At 40.4% G+C, this 17830-nt stretch overlaps 1 long non-coding RNA gene across 1 annotated transcript in view; it reads left to right on the forward strand.

The window, feature by feature from the left end:
• The first annotated feature begins 803 nt into the window (after positions 1-803).
• Positions 804-17830, forward strand: part of LOC119731485 — a 35584-nt gene continuing 18557 nt past the window's right edge. The window contains exons 1-2 of the long non-coding RNA XR_005271454.1: positions 804-1231; positions 11920-12010. This is a non-coding gene — a long non-coding RNA (uncharacterized LOC119731485). The remainder of the gene's footprint in view (positions 1232-11919; positions 12011-17830) is intronic.

The following is a 17830-nucleotide window of genomic DNA, read 5'->3' on the forward strand; positions in this document are numbered from 1 at the left end:
AAACTTGGTTTGACAATAGAAGTTGGAAAGGTCAAAAATCATGTGAGGCACATGCATATGTTGATTGAAATCTATGTATAATGTTGTACTAACTGAAAGCGAAATGTGTTCTCTTAATAAACATTTTTGATGTTGGCAAGGTATTCTGGATATGGATGACAAACAAACAGGGGAATTCTTGCACAATCCTAGCCTCTGGGGTTGAAAACAAGTCAACAGTTTCATTTAATTCATCAGTTTATATTATAACCATGTACATCCATAATTTAGGGATAATCTTGTCGCGCATTGCTACATCGATGATTTGAAATATAATAATTTTTTTTTAAAAATCACCTTTGAAGTTATTCTACATGAAGAAAGAAAAGTTGCTCGGCGATATTTTTTTGTTTACCATCTTGTTGACATCCTGGCCCAAATGAGTAATAAGCGCAATAATGACACAAAGATTTAAACAGATCGTATGCGTCCATTCAGCCGTTCACAATAATTTTGCACACAACTTCAGCCGGATTGATTGGAATTTATTTTATTAAAAGATTGCAACACTATGGTGTTTTGTATGTATATTCGCCCTGTACAAGGCTAGAAGCCACTCCATGTACAGGGCTACAAAAGAAATAAAAAGAAGACTTAGTGCTCAGGAAAACTGAAGGTAGGAATTAACATTCCTCTTGAAACAGGACAGATCATAGGTTGGAGGGAAACAAGCACCAGGCAAGGAATTCCAAAGAGATGCAGCACATGGGGGAAAAAGGTATTGGAATGTCCTTTTGTTCAACATCTCGGCGCTGCAACAGTACATGAATGAGAACCAATCGAAATGCACACTTTCTATTCAAATATTTGAAATGACTTGAAGTTCTAGAACCCGATTCCCCTGCATTCGTTTCTACAGGACATCGTGCTGAACCACACATGGGATTACCATGATTATAAGCTTACAATATCGCCATGGATAAAATGGAAAAAGGAGGTCAGTTTGACTACCAAATGAGCAGTTTATTTCTGTTCCAGCAAGTGGAATGGGGTTTGTTTTGGTAGAAGGTAGCTCGGAGAGATATATTTTTTTTGGAAAGGGAAGGGCATACCGTCCCCATTCCTGACCATTGAGGCAGATCCCGCAATGTCGCCAGGCCGTCACCGGCCTGAATACTACGGGTGGTTCAAGCAAAGGACACGGTCGACCCTCCAGCTACGCAGGCTCCCAAACTGTACCAACATATAGGAGGTAAGAGACAACCTTTATTTTGAATGCCTGTATTTTGCTGAATTAATCACTGCGTTGGCTTTGTGCTGTTGCAGTGGAGAGTAGCGGGCCTGTTGTTACCCCGCTGAATAAAGTCATATTTTTCACTCTATCCGACTGACGGCTCAAACACCTGTCATCGAGAGAGAGAGAAAATTCCATTTAGTACGATATCAGTTACGAGGAATGACGACAAGTCTTGAATGGTTCCGACTTTTTGGCCCCACGGCTTTCATTGTGTGAATTCTTCGATGGAAATTTGTAGCGGTTACGCAAGGGCGGCAGTTTTGAGAATATCCGCCATCTATTATGTCGCAACCTTGTCCCCAGCGCTTACTATATTTCCAACCTCGGTTCCAATAGCAAACCCTGGACAGGAAACTTGCTTCCTGTATCCTGATTCGATACCGCAATTGGCTAGTAATGGATCTATATCGTGTAGTTGGTGTTGTTATTTCCAATGTGCATTACGTGTTTTCACGACCATTGTAATTATTACTCCACACCTTCTCAAAAATAATCCTTTCATTTCCAATTTGCTCATATTAATATGAAATGTGATACTGCACATCAGATTGTAACATTGTAACTTCGAGAAAAAAAATTTTTCGTAACCCACGGCGCGACGAATTGATTCTGTTTTTACCTCAGCCACCGCATACAAAAACAAACGCTAATGTAACGCACAGGCAGGCACCAGACTATTCCTCATTTGCAAACGTGTTCAAAAATCGTGCACATGCAAATGATCCAATACCAGGGTGAGAGAGCAGGTAGTGGTGGGAGCGTACTGCTCGACACCCTGGAAACGAGGTTGATTATGTCGATGCTGTGAGTGAGCTTAGTTGCCATCACTGGAGTAATGTAAACAAACGACACAAACTGACGAACATTATTACTTCCTCGTTTCGCAGAGTGCATCATGCTTATGCCATAGACCATGTTACATTTTGTATACAAATTGGGATGTTGTGGTCACGTGATGCCACTTTCAGCAAACTATTCTCTTCTGCACTGCATGAGTATCTCTTGAAATGTGATTGGTGCAAAAGTGGTGACGTAAAATGTTTAATGTGGGCCAAATAAAATGCAATAGATGCTTAATTGTTTGGGTTGCCTGTCGGTATGACGTCACAGGTCACATGGTCTATAGTACAAACTTCAAGCAAATCAACTCTGTAAATCAACTCAATGAACAAATTATAACGTGTATAAAGTGCCAGTCAGCCGGTCGTGTGACGTCATAATTATTCAAAAAGAAAATATAAATTGAGGAACTTAAATAAGCTATTGCTCACCCTCGTTCCCGTAGTGTCGAGCAGTACGCTCCCACCACTACCTGCTCTCTCACCCTGGTATTGAATCATTTGTATGTTCAAAAGTCTTGCACACGAATGCAAATTACGAATAGTCTGGTGTCTGGGTGTGCTTTAAATCAGCGTTTGTTTTTTCATGCGGTGTCTGGGGTAAAAACAGAATCAATTCGTCGCGGCGTGAGATTCAAAAACACGATTTTTATCAAAGTTAAAAATTAATGCTGCTATCTTATCAAGCCAATATGCAGTATTACATTACATATTAATGTAAACAAAATGGAAAGGGGACGACTATTTTTTAGGAGTGGGCGTAATAATTATGATGAACGTGAAAACACGTAGTACACGTCGGAAATAACAACACCAAGCACACGATATAAATCCATTACTTGCTAATTGCGGTATCAAATCAGGATACAGAAAACAAGTTCCAAGCCCAGGGCTTACTATTGGAAACGAGGTTGAAAATATAGTAAGCACTGAGGACGAGGTTGGCTATCTCGTGACCCGGGCGCCGCCATCTTGGGGGCGAATAAGTATGTGTCATCTTTGATTTGATACCTCTATAAGGGGACGGATAGGATTTCATAATAACTTATATAGGGATGGGCAAGTATGCTAAAGTCGATGTACATGTATATATTTTATTGGAACTGTGTTGAACTTGTCGAATGCGTCATATTCACAATGCAGTTAAAACAATGCTTTGGTTAAAAAAATATTAGAAATTTGCATGATTTTTTTTAAAAAGCTGTTCATCTTGCTGTTGAGCAATTAAGGGGAACTGTTAACATTAAAACCTCCCGTCGACAGAAACGCAAATTATTTCAAACTTTATTTTTTTTTTAGATATGTTTTACTTAAAATATTCCAACCATTCAATAACCCATGTATTGTGAAGTCTGGATGGTATAATCTCGATCATAAGTTGGTTAAGCATTGTACATTGAGCTCTTAATACCATGCCTTCAGCGTATCAATATATTATCATCTCAATGCCAATACAATGGATAATGTAACCATGAAAAATCAACAGAAAAATGGCAACAGCTTTTTTGTCGGCATGAACGAGAAAAGGACGGATCTGTTTGCTTACAACCAGACCTACTTCTGTCAGTGAACAGGCGACTAAAAGCATTTCAATTAAGGACAAACATAATACGCCAACAAAGCCACCAAACTGATCCAGGTCTTTTAAAATAACCTTGACGCCAGCTCCATTTAAATATCTGTGACAGAGACAAAAATGGCCGCCAGGAGCGGGAAAAAAATTAAAAAGGAAGGGTAGGGGGTTTGAAAGAGAAATGTGCCTGGTAGCTATATGTATGTGTGTGTGTGTGAGACAGAGGCACGCATGACGGCGCATACTGGCTGGTTTGGCGGATTGATGTCTCCATACGGCGCACGCATGGAGCTCGCTTGTCAAAAGAATGGGTAAAAAAGTACCGTCGAACCTGCGGAGGATGTACGGCCCCTGAATCTCGTAAATTATTGGACAATAGCACGGCACAATCGCTTTCTCTTTCCCTTTGTACTGTGCAGTTTTTTTTCTTTGCGTAAGGCTACACACGCATGGTTGGGCTGAACGAGTGGGCGTGTCAAAAAGACAGCCGGACCGTATCAAGTCGGGGGGGGGGGGACAATCAGTGTTATTGTTTCGGTTTCTTTGCGTTTTCAAATCACTTTTTCCTATTATTTTGAGGGCGTGAAATTTAAGAGGTCTGTACTGAGCTTGTCTAAACACACATTATTTTGCTTACACAGTGACCAAAAACAAATGCAACTCCGAAACATTTGCCTTTTTTCCAAAACGTGATAGGTACATTTTTATGTTTTGGATTTCAGATTGAAGCTGAATGCTTTTTCTTTCAAATACTGAAGAAAAAAAATCATGAAAACAGAGCTTTGGGTTGCTGAGAAAATGCCAATTATGTAACACAACTCCTGTTTTTGGTCCATTCCAATGGCATTTCCTCAGTTAAGGGATTTACACTGTAACTTTTTTTTCTTGATGTACAATTCAAAGCAATTGCCAGCAGCAACACAAACCTTTCGTTAATATTTTTGGTAGATGCATAGTTCCCTCGCCATGAAACCGTATGCGGATATCAAATTACAACAGATTCCGGGAGTCACAAAATTGTTCTTTCTTCCTTCTCATAAATGGCATAACTTTGATTTCAATGCACAATTTTGATACAAAAGGGCCGTAGCAAAACACCCATCGCTCACTGCACAAAGAGACCTCAAAGTACCAATGGGGAGAAACAGCACCAAAAATCGGATTCGGTGGGGTCAGACAGGGGACACAGGCCCCACATAAACGTCAACAGTCATTAATCATTTTTCTACAATTATACAATACAACTGTATCAAACAAAGACGGAATATTTCGCGTTGGCACCTGCAAAACACCAAGCTGTCAATTTGGCATAATTTCTTTTTTTTTGACAACTTGCAAACAAAAAGTTTTCAGAGCTTTATTTCAGCTTTTCGGTGTTACACACCTCAATCTAAAGAGGTGTTGGTTTTTAGTTTTTGTTTCGTCTATTTGCATGTATGTCTGTTTTGTTAGTTTGTTTGTTTGTCAAGTTCTCAAGTTACCTACGTGCACATGCGCATGGTACGCGGAAGTAAACTGACATTGTGGTGACATGCATGGTTTCGTGACCCACGACCCATTAATATCCTGTATTGATACTTTAATTTGATGGAAATCCCTAAACAGAATGTCGTAAATCCTAGCTGCCAGGTGGCGCTTCCATCCAATTCAGAGGTCTTTTATAAATAATAGTGCTTCATTGGGCAAAAAGTTAGGTACAACAAAAAAATCTTTGTAAGACCACGCATGCATATTTTGATAATGAATCAAAAGGTTCCTACACGGAACAAAAACCTCCACAAACCCTGCACGTAAACCCTCTATTCTCAGAATGAAAAATTACCCTTATATTTCCCAAGGCCTGTATCGTGATTAATGGCAAATTGTCAATTATTCTATTAGATAATTAATGGTTATTGTGGTTCGTGCATATGGGACAGTGTACTGCTGTTCCTTAATTGGAACGGTCCATTCTATCAAATTGAATAAATCACACCATTCCCAAAAAATTGGCTTTATCAAAATAAACAGATGCTTCCGAACTTTTTTTTTACTTCTTCCCTCGAAGAGGTCTCCCACAACCGACTCTTTGTAAGTTTGTAAAAACTGGATTTTAACCTCTTTTGAATCACAAATCTTTGTTGTGTCAGTTTTAAAACCACCATTTCTTGCATATAAAGCCATGTGCACTTAACCGTTCATTTGGGATTACTTTTTCTGCCACCGTGACCACAATTTGAACCCTCGTTCTTTTTGAGTCGAGTTTTCGTCAGCCTTTTGGTGTTAAGCCCCCATTTTTTGGCAAAGTGCTTCAGAAATTAATGGTTCCGTGCACATCAGTGGATTGCATAAAGCGAGCTGAGCCAACCACGCTCTTTGCGTAATAACAGCGACTTGTTTTTAAGTACGGTTTACATTGGCAAAAATATGGCGGCGCCTATTGCGTCATATACAAGTACGTCCCAAACAAAATGTCCGTCTAACTATTTTTGAAATAACTTCAAAACCATGAAGTCAATTTTGAAAATGTTTAATTGTGTAAATACTCCTTATCCTTGGCCTAAATCCCAAGGAGTTTCATTTAATTTCAGTCACGCATCACGACACAATTGTCAATTGATCACAACAACATTTTTGGACACTGTGACCAAGTTCCTTGCCTTAATCAATTTCAGTGCTGTGTTATGTAAGCTGTGTAAAATCCTTCATGTTGTGAAAAAAGACTGATGTGGTTTGGGATTGGAATCATCTGCCCTTGAGAATTAAACTGAGGTCTTGCCATGATGACTGATAGCCAGGCAAATGATTCCAATCCCAACTGCAGCTCTTTTCAAAACATGAAGGATTTTACACAGATAAATTAAACACAGCACTGAAATTGATTAGGGCAAGGAACTTGGTCACAGAGTCTAAAAATGTTCCTGTGATCAGTTGACAATTGTGCAGTGATGCATGACAGAAATTAAATTAAATTCAAAAGGGCTTAGGCCAAGGATAAAGAGTATCTGCACAATCAAACAGTTTCAAAATAAACTTCATGGTTTTGTAGTTAAAAATAGTCAGGCGGACACTTTTTGAGGACATACTGGACACTGTGTATTTCAAGAAGAAGAAAAAGGTAATCCAAAAGCATGGGTTAGTACGCGTAAATTATGATCTGGAACTATTTCAAAATGGTTTCATCTAACAGGATGATTTATTAGCTATCCATTGATACCTTATTGGCATCTCTACAGTCACGGATGACCGCGAACCGATGATTTCAATACAATGGCCAAAACCTTTTTTTCCCTTCAAGTTTTCTATTACTTGTCCGAAAAAATTGCTATCGCTGCGTAATGTGCGTTGATAATTGAGGTATGGTGGGGATTTTGGTGGATAAAATGGTGGTCATATATTTGTTGATCATTTCGAAGATTTTGTTTATCTATTAAATTAAGCAATCCCGACATGCGGACATGCTATGTAACATAGCTTGCAGTTGGTATGGCCAAAAAAAACATATTGTTGCCAAGCACTGTTTTGAAAGGTTAATCTTACTAGAAAATTGATAAGATTTATTTATTTATATATCATTGTAATTTTATAATTGCTTCGGAGCAATTTCTCATGTAATACAGTGATGCCCATGTAATACATGCAGCGATGGGGCGTCAGGTTGGCGTCGCGGTTCTTTCCTCGCCTTCCACCACTGTGACCCGGGTTCGAATCCCACCTGGGCCAACATGAGGATTGGGTTTTCAGTCCCTACCTGATTCTGTGGGTTTTCCCCCAGAATATTGTTCTGGGGTTTTCCTCCCACCTCTAAAACCGTAATTTCGTCTCATTGTCTTCTCTCTACAGGTTTCTTCAGGCTTGCCAGCTACAGCGTCCAGAGCAGTTTTTAGGAATCCTTGGTTTCATTACCAGAAACAATAATACTTCTTATTCAAATTGAGTGGAGTTGGTGGCTTAGTTCTTTGTTTGTTCATGACTCGTGTCTTTTGGTGTGTCGGTGTTAGTTTGTTTGTTGGTTGGTTGGTTGATTTGTTTGCTTGCTTTCTGGGTTAGTTGTTTTCCTTCAAGTGAGCATGCACGTTATTCTCTCAATTTATTTTGTTTTCAAACAAATCGGTGAAAAATAACACCCTCATGATCCAAAACCATTTGAAAGAGATATTCATCGGCAATTCTTGAGCTTTGCCGAACCTACCGTCTGCTAATCCAATAAGCACACCCCAACCGATAAAGAAATTAAGCCTTTCGCATTCAGTGACTGAGACAGCTAAATTAAAAGCATCAAAATATTGAGCCCCGCTTAACCACCCTGGACATGGAAACATGTTTAGTCTTTTGTCGATAATACATGAGATTTTTCCGAGGCACGAAGCGAACAGCGGCCGACTTCACACCGTCAATCCAGGCAGATTCGTGGGGGCTTTAGCGGCTAGGTAACCGGGTCGCACCGGCGCCCGAGTTTCGGTCGGTAAATCCTCCCTTCCGTGTGTAGACAAATACAGCTCTTCACAGCTATACCACCCATGTGTAAGATTAGGCAGCGGCCAATCCGGGCCGCGGCCCAAAATCCTTCACCGGAGAAAAGAGAAAAATCCCCCTTCCCTGTTTTATTTGCCCGGTAACATTGGGAATAATTCACAACACGTCCTGGTGGAATAGCATGCATGGACGATCATTTCTCCCGAGTGAATCTTTTTTTGGAGTTTCCGTGCCACCGCGGTGCACGACATGCCCATAGTTTTGGATTGTTCACCCTGGAAAAAGATTCGTGTTACTTGCTACTCAGGTAGGTTTGGTTGTTGGTTCTCGTAGCGTTTAGAAGATTTTAGACCCACCTTCGCATAGTTGCGAATGATTCGTCTTAATGTGCAAGTTCCTTGATTTTTCCTGCAAGGTTTATGATGATTGATCTGCTGTCCTTTTACCCTGTGGAGAGTGTGGCCTAGTGGTTAGGGTTCGTGACTCATGATCAGAGGGTCAGAGGTTCGAATCCAGCAACGGGCCATGTTTTGTCCTTGGGCAAGCCACTCCACTTAGGAGCATAAACGTGTACCGGCATGTAGTTGAAACCGGAGATAAAGGCCGGCCTGATGGGCCATATTGCTTCATGACAGACTTCACTGACTTATACCGTTTATGCTGGTGTTCTTATCGTACATGTCCACAGAACGTAGTCAATTCTACAAGAGCTAATGGCGCATGATATAACCAGGAAAAATTCCATGGATCTGCTGAGCCAAAAAAAAAAATTGCTTAGAATCTTTATATGCTTAGGACAAATAAGCCGAGAACCAGTGACAAGCGATATAATGAATGACTTTTTAACTGGTTACCTGATTTCGCTTAGCAAAGTCTGTGCTTAGTAAATGTCTGTACTCACTGATATTCGCTCTGGTCTTTGCGGCCAAGCTAGCCGCTTTCACAGGTAGTATAATTATGCTTTTATTTTCAGCTTTTTTGGGGCCTATATCCTTAATTAAAGGTCAGAAAACCTTTCTACTGAGTTCACCTTTAAGTACAATAAGATGCTCTGATAATTATATATGGGCACGTAGTGCCACATATCATAGTCAGTACACATTGGGTAATTCATGCACATGTGTTTGAAATAGCCATTAGAAACGGATACGAGTAAGGGAGACACATGGGGCTTGTAGTTGCTTGCCAAATCACCATTTTGCGTAGTAATCTCATCTGGCACTCTATATATATGGGCAATGTGCGTCTCACATTAAAATGTTAGGACGCATGAGTCTGGTGAAACAATCAGACAAAATGGTGATAATGTAGCGAGTTGCTCCGAACCGCATGTCTCCCATTCTCGCATGGGTATGGTGCGGGTAGCTACGTATGCAGCTCGGGTATAAAAACTACATTGTTTTGCATGTATTTTATATTCGTATGGTTCTTTCTCAAAACTCACATTATATACATCTTAACATTTTGACGTGAAGTGCACATTACACATGGTATGCCAGCTGAAATAACCACGCAAAGTGTTGATAACCAGCAACTTTTTTTTTACCGAGCCTCATAAGTTTCCCGTACGCGCATCGCTTCCACTATAGCGATGCACGGCGTGCATATATGGTCCAACCTGCGCAGTCTTACTACAGCAGCTGCAGCACAAATTGGTGCGTTGCCATCCCAATCGCATAGGCGATTTGGAAAACCTTAGCAAGAAAAAAATCTGAAAGAGTAGCAGATCTTCACATTGCTGGAGGTTATGTTACCGAAGCGACACATTTCTAATTCCTGGCAAAAAGTTTGGACAGTCGAACCTATGGGGTCAAATTTAACCGAAGCTACTAAACGCATAAAACTTTAACTGATGTCTGAACTCGAAAATGTCATGAATTCTTCTTATGCAAATAATATAAGAATCGACAAATTGAAGAAAAAAATGACATAGGCTTACTAAACAGGAAAATATAATTATTGAAACCAATTTCGTTTGAGTTGCCGATGCATGTCTCAGCGTTTCATTTTTGGGTACATGTCAACACGACCCTTGACATTGAGCTTGCTCAAGAGCGCATGCGTCAGATCTGTGACTGACATTATTGTAAGAATGCGAGTCGGTTCGCAAACGATGAACTGCCACAACAAAAGAATTATATAACTCCTTTTTAAAATATTGCATGTACCAGCTTTTTGATATTTTCTTTCTTTCTTTTTCTCTCTCTAAAAGTTATGGTATATATTGTGTTTTACAAGGTTGTTTACGGGATGTAGCCTGAAAAAACTGATACCCAAAACATATGGTGCAATTAAAATAATACAAATGAAAAACGACACTACTATTGACTTATAGCCTTTATTTCCTTTGTTCACTATCGAAAGCACAATATAGAAGGTGGTACCTGCAACTGATATTTAGTCGTATATAAAACCATTAAAATTTAGTCTTATCGTTAAGACGCCAGCTGGACGTATCACGTATGATTTTAAACCCTTAAGCTTTAAATTAATTTTGGCCTGTCTCAATTTGGCATGATTGATAAATGACCATAGAGATTAATCCCCCGTGATTAGTATGTCACTAACCTTGTCACACAGCGAAAAATCGCAAAATATTGAAAACAAACTTTTGATATATGAAAATTTAGTCCATACCATACCGGTGTGGTCTAGCGGTTGAGCACAGGATTCATGATCGTGAGGTTGTGGGTTCGAGCCCCGTCGTGGCCATGCGTGTTGTCCCCTTGAGTAAGGCGCTTTACCTCAATTACCCGTCTCAACCCTGGTGTTAAATGGGTACCGGCATTATTCAATGCTGGGAAGGTAACAGACTCGCTGTGGAGGAGGTGTGGCGATCCCCCCACAGCAGCATATGAGTCTGGCCCAATCGCTAACGAAAAAGAGGGCACTCTTTTTGTAAACACAGGTTCGTCATCTTTTACCACTCAAGATAACAGTTCAACTATAATTCAAATCAATTTGAAGTTGACACATTTAGAACCTGAAGGCTGTTTCGTCAAAATTTTCGAACCGAAATTAATATTTTTTCTGATTCTGTTTTTGTGAAATATGCGATCCAAATTGCACGTGTAAGTATGATTTAATCCTTGGGATACGTTGACAGACCTGGTAGAGTAACCCTTTCGCTGTAATCTTCATTTTCTGTGTGGAATCGCATTTTCTGTGTGGAATCGTCTGGTTTGTTTTTTTTAATACACTAATTAATATATCCACGACATGCACTTGAGAAAACAGATTTCCATGCCTAACACATTTCATTTTAGTTTTGAGTAATACAAATAGAATTGTTAATGCATTTTTGTATGTTGCATTGGAAATTGCGTATAAAGAGAGCTCGTATTTACAAAAAAAACCATATACGTTCTTCCTTTTTTTCATACAAGAAACTCGTCAGGCAGATTGGGCAACATAAATATTGTTAGTGGTCTTGATCTAGGTAATTACAACGGCTGCAAACAGGTCCGACGGTGAGATTTTTTTCAGCGGGACGGGTGGGAACAACAGACTCCCAATTATCGCGTCTGCAGGCCGGGACGGGCTTAAGCGGCTAACGGTACGCGGTGCGTGCTGGGTCCGGGGATTATATCCGTCTGTATCGTCTGGCACCCTTACGTTCAACACAACCAGACCATACACACGGTCTGGTATGCCTTGCGTAACAGGGAGTGGTTTTTCAACTAGATGCAAATCAACCTTATAGCGGTAAACCGCAACGTCATCTGTTATGTTTTGACCAAGCTTTCACCGTTTGCTTTTCTCCAAAAATATCACAGGGGTTCTGTGACTGGAAGAAGAAACTTGAAGACGGTGTCGATCGTTGGGAGATTCGCGAACGAATGGTGTCTTCATGCGCAAGACAGACAGGTAAGGATTTTGAAAAAGTTGATGGTGGTTTAGTTTGAAGTGACTTTTCTTTGGCCTGCTGTGGCAGAAAAAAATAACAACTTTTAAAATCTGTAACGGTCATGGGACAAGCAATTCAACCAGTAAAGCGTACACTAATGAAGATATTTGACAAATGACGATGTTAAAAACAGAACTGTTCAGTCGATGATTTGATAAGTCTTGCTTTGTGACCAAAAGCCAATAAGACGTAGGCCCTAGAGGAAAGAAGTTTAAAAAAAACAGCCATGGCCGCCATCTTAGGTGTTTACGTCACCAAACCACAACCCCAAGGACGTTTCGCGCTTTCTGTCTTTCTTCCCCTTTCAGGTAATAAACCCGAAAGTAATTTTCAGAGAGGAAATAATTGACAAACCTTGACGTGTAGATTACGAAAGGTTTTCACTTTTTTGACTAAGTGTGATAAATGATTGAAATTGGCGCCTGGATTCAGACGCAAATAACGCGACTCCGAGGCCAGTCACCGTGCAGCGTCGCACCTCATGCCGAAAATTGCCCCGTGTTGCCCGCCTCCGTACACGCTTCAAGATCCCCTTTGATTGGGCTGATTTCTTGCGGCCCCAGCCGCGGTAAATGACCCTTGTCCAACTGAAGAAAAGAACTTTTGCAGTTTTGGGAAAGTAATAAGGTATATTGAAACTTTTGATTACCTTTGACATGTGTGAATGACGGATATTATTAATGGTCAACTTCTCCGGGATCGGTTGCTGACAGAGTTGTCATTTATAAATTACCTCACTAAAAATGTTAATTACATGGAAATCGGTGTAACACCAGATGCCGTTCCAATTCAAGTTTGTTTTCAATTACCAAGGATTTGAAAGGTTATTTTTTTTAGGAATATAATTCAAAAGTTGACCAGGGAGCGAGTGTGTGCTTTAGATTGCTCTTAATTTGAGAATGATGCACGCGTGCGTCAGAAATTTAAGTTTAATTAAAAAGTAATCTTAGCGGAGAGTCATATCTAGTAAAATTGAATTTTGTCTTTTATGGGATGTAGGCTTATCAAGACGGTCATTTAGATATTTCAACCAAATCGTGGGTACCTGTGGGGAGCCTTATTACTGCAAAAACCTTGGTGTACATGTAATGTAATTTTGTGTGCAATCCTTGAAAATGCACCTTGTCCCATTCAACCTTATTTTCAATTTTCTTTTTGCCGTTTCTAAGGGCATTTTGGTGCCTTTTTGGTTTTTTTATGCTAATGCAAATTTGTATATTCATGAGCAAAAGTGTGATGTCATTTCAGGCAGATGTTACAGCTATTTTGGCAGATACATTTTCCAGAATATTGGATAATTTGTTGTAGCCTATATTTTCTTTTCTTTGGTGATTCGTTGTTGTTTCAGTACTTGGCAGTAGGCCAAGGAGCAAAGTTTTCTGACAAATGTTGTCAATGAGCAAATTTTAGGTTCAAAATTTGACCAGAAAACCCCTCAATTGAACAGTGTCTTCCTGATAAGACTTCACAGCAACAAAATCTTGGAAAATATTATATGTTTTAAGAAGTGCACTTTTCAATATGATTAACTAAAAAGGGATGTGACGTTGTTTTCATACATTTTAAGAGGAGTAGAAAGTTGCACAAAATATGTTCCCAAGTAAAATTCATGTCATGGCCCCTCAATGTTTTACACTGATGGTCCTATATGGATACCATCGATGTTAATTAATCTAACGCTACTCCGTGTAGCAGTGTATACCCGGACTCCGACAAATGGTTTTCTGGTCAAGTTGATGTCGAGAATTGAAATAGTATCGCTCGTTCCAATCATCATGTAAATATCAACGTTTAACAATTGACAGCATAAAGTCAAACCTCTTAGCCTGATTTGACCTTCATTTTGCAGCTCAGCCGAGCAAGAATACTGTAGCATTTGGAGCAATTTCACTTGACATACAGGATAAAATGCTTGCGTTGAAATTAATGGGGTCTGGTCGGTTTCTTTTATATTGGTTTCATTCGTGTAATTGGATTCATTGAAAATGTATATCCCCGAAACAAGAATACATTACCCCTGATACATTTTACTAAATAAAAAAAATGAAGTTGAATCCTCCATTTCTTTTTATTTGTCTTACATCTTTGACCCTAAGGACTTACAAGTTTTGGACACTCGATATGGGTACGCGTGCTTCCATATTCCCGAAGCTATGCCGTCTTTTACAAGAGGATAGGTAAAAAAGAAGGGGAAATGCTTTAATGCCGAGTAAATGAAGTCAAAATCCCGCGATCGTGTGGCCAGAAAAACAAGAAACGTCGTTAATTACAAAAGGGGATCTACGGAGTTAAGCATGACTCCGGGCGATGGGGGGTAGAAGCTTAATCCAGGCAAAACACGGGCCGTAACTGCGGCAATATTCCCCCGTTGTACCTAGGGACAGCGCGCGGTCTCGCCATACATCACCGCGTGCATGTGGACGCTACAACGACCGAGTCTTTTTTTGTCTTCAGGCATGCAAAATTGACTCGAGCTCAGTAATCCCCCTTCAATTCAGTCGAGAGAGAGAGGAACTCGGCAACCTGAGGCCTGTAACTAGCCCAGGCTAATAAGGTTCACATCATCTTACACTCATATATCAAATTCATGTCCATGCCCTGATGTATACGGCAATATGTCCTCGTGGTGTTTTATTAGCTCACTGCGCTCGTGCCACGAGGGGGGATACGACACGCGGTCGTGACGACCAGCACCGCGGCTTCCATCGTTCAACTCCCCGTGAAAATGGCCAATTTCTCGGCCATTTGCACCGGTAATCTCCGATGGGGTGTTTTGGCACGCGAGGTTCCGGCAAAAGTCGTGAGACCTGAAGTGCCTTATCAAAACTGAGCAAATTTGATCAGATAATTGAGAACTGCTCGCACACAAAATTAATAATTTGTGAACTCCTACGGGTACAGGATGTTGTCTGGTAATTGCGTAAAGTGGGTTTGACAGAACATTATGTAAACAAAAGTGAAAATAAGGGAAAACATCTTACCTGGAGCTGTTTGTATCGTAAGACACATCTTTCAAATAGCAGGATTATAAAAAAAAAATCCACCTGCTTTAGTAAATCGATGTCTTAACGGCATAGTCACAATAATGAGCAAAATCCCAATTCTGGCTAAAAAAACTGAAATAACCTGCACTGGGTCTGACCTTGTACTTGAACAGCAACTATAGGCCTTTATCATGCTGCTACCATTTCAGTCATGGTCCCTGTATCCAATAACAGTACGATATTGGCTTTTGTGCAAAAAGGAACCAGACTATTTTGCCTTCCAGCCTCACTTTGGTTACGTTGATTTGAATGGGAAAAATTCAAGATGGCCGCAACATGATAATGGTCTATATAGACCATAATAAACCGAGTTCATTAATGTTTTCAATTTGAAATAGCGCTCATTTTTATTGAAACACAAACAGTGAAATGCAAAACATGGACATAAAAAAAAGAAGTTGTAAGAAAACGGATGTCAATTGTCCTTAAAGTCATAATGGTAAACGGTCGATGTTACTAACAAAGGATAATCAAACAAACCTGCAGCAACATTACATTATCATTATGTATAGGCCTGCACGAATGATCACAGACTATGTCTTCAAGCAAAGTGAACTTTAACCCTTGAACTTTGACAGATGTGTGACGTCATTTTTGTCATTCATGATCGAACCCTAGTGTTCAGGATAAGGTAAAAAATATATTTTGATATCGACAATGATGAAAGGCTCCATGCCTAATCAAGGGCGGATCCAGAACACAATTCTGGGGGGGCCAAAAAAATATTTGGTCCACCCAAAAAGTGGGTCTAAAAAATTACGGCGTGGGGTTCGGGGCCCGCTAGGGCCCCGAAAATTTTTTGGATTCTAGATGCTCTGTGGTGCGATCTGAGGCAATTTCTGACCACTTCAACCAATTTTTTTGAGGAAAAGATGGTGGTGTACTCATTGCCTGCCTTTATTGCGATGTTACATTAAAAAAAAAAAAATTGGTTTCGTTTTGGGGGGGGGCCATGGCCCCCTTTGGCCCCCCCCCCCCCCTGGATCCGCCCTTGTGCCTAATAGCCTTTCACCTTTCAAGGTCGGCATTCGTGGTGCAGGAAGAGATTTCTTTTTCATTTTCCTATCATCTTCATCGCTGCATTACACTTGTTTTCAGATGGAAATATAGGTTCCTATAGTTTCTGAACAAAGAAAAAAGTCTGTAGATTTCGAGCAAATCTAGCGTTGTATAAACACGCAGTGTTCCAATTATTGGAGAAGACACATTGCCTTAGTTTTAATTAGTGAAAATTCTCAGATTTTGAGCAGAAACAAACTCTGCAGGTTCTTGTTTACTTTTGGCTGTTTTCGGCATCATTATACAGGAGTCAGCTGTATTCCCGAAGATCTAACGGCTGGGGTTTTATCTTTTTTTTTGCAAGTCCTGCATGCTACACAGTAATTGGAGTACAATCGCAGTTAAAATCTGACACCTGTAAGCTTATGAGGAAAAGATCCCTAAAACCCTTGGATTAGTCCCATGCTATCACATCTCCCTGGCTCGATCCGTCCGAATTCTGTATTCGATTACAAATTCGAGTGTCCGATGTCCGGCCTAGCCGAGCGGTATACTTCTCCGTTGACTGTCCCTCTTTGCTTCATGCTCTTCCCGGCCCCTATTCCCTGTCCGGATCCTGTGGTGTCTCTCTCATTCAAGCCGTAATTACCTGCTATAAATTTACACGGCCAGCCGGGCCCGGCTGCGCAAAATTCGTGACCCTGCTTAAAACAAAATACATCACCTAAAAAAAGGTCTATATCAACCGCATTCCCCTCTAAAAACCTGGTAGATGCTGCCAAGTTGCTTGATTTGGCGCGCATTAGTCGAGCAGACGGGTTTTGTAGCCTGTGGCCATTGTCGTGTATTACAAATTTTAAAGAGGGTTTCGAATGTTTATGCTCTACACATCCCCGGGCGTTGGTGTAATATCATCGTTGGGCTGCACGCGCGTATACAGCCCGGCCAAGTGCAAGGCTCTTGTTCGCATTAATGTATATTGGTTTAAGGTTATTATCCGTGCCAGCGAACCACACTGGCTATAGAGCTACTCGTCAGCCCAAAAGTGGTGCCGTGTCTTTCTCTTGTCGGGAAAATAGCCAATTCTCGCTCAGTATGTACACAGATGCATCCGAAGGCAGATTAGCTTTTTAGTTCCGTTCCATGGCCAACTCCCAAATTGACTTGGAAATGAGGCTATATAAATTTACATCTAGATTAGTGGTGAGATTATAACTATTTCACGTGCGTTGTTTTGTGCTTGACAATGACGTCATTTCGAGGGTTTTTTTTTTCATTGCAAAGTTACACTTTAGCGGTTACTCCATTAAGAAATTGAGTTTCAATTCAAAACTAGATGTAGGGCCTATGTTTATGGACAAACATATGGCTGTTTCGGCAATGTGTTATTGTATTTTTGTATCATGTTATAGACTGATAGGACGCACATGTGCAGTAGAAAAATGCAGAGTGATCGGGACCAATATAGTTCTGTAGATATAGGCCTTAGAAAACTGCACCTTTAATGTGACGTCACATGTCATGTGATGCCGTCAACTTCACGTCACTTCAATTTCCATCTATAACTCAAAATGACAGCAAACCGAAGAAAAATCACTCGTGAAGGTTTCCCCATCTTGGCCTTGCTGATATCCATAAACTCTCACAATCTCACAACCACTTAGAGAAAGACCCTGACATTAAATTAGTAAAGGTTTTCCCGGCTATTTAAATACGGTGATCATTCGAATTCACCGT

Source organism: Patiria miniata, unplaced genomic scaffold (genome assembly GCF_015706575.1).
Source record: "Patiria miniata isolate m_02_andy unplaced genomic scaffold, ASM1570657v1 HiC_scaffold_23, whole genome shotgun sequence".
Lineage (NCBI taxonomy): Eukaryota > Metazoa > Echinodermata > Asteroidea > Valvatida > Asterinidae > Patiria > Patiria miniata.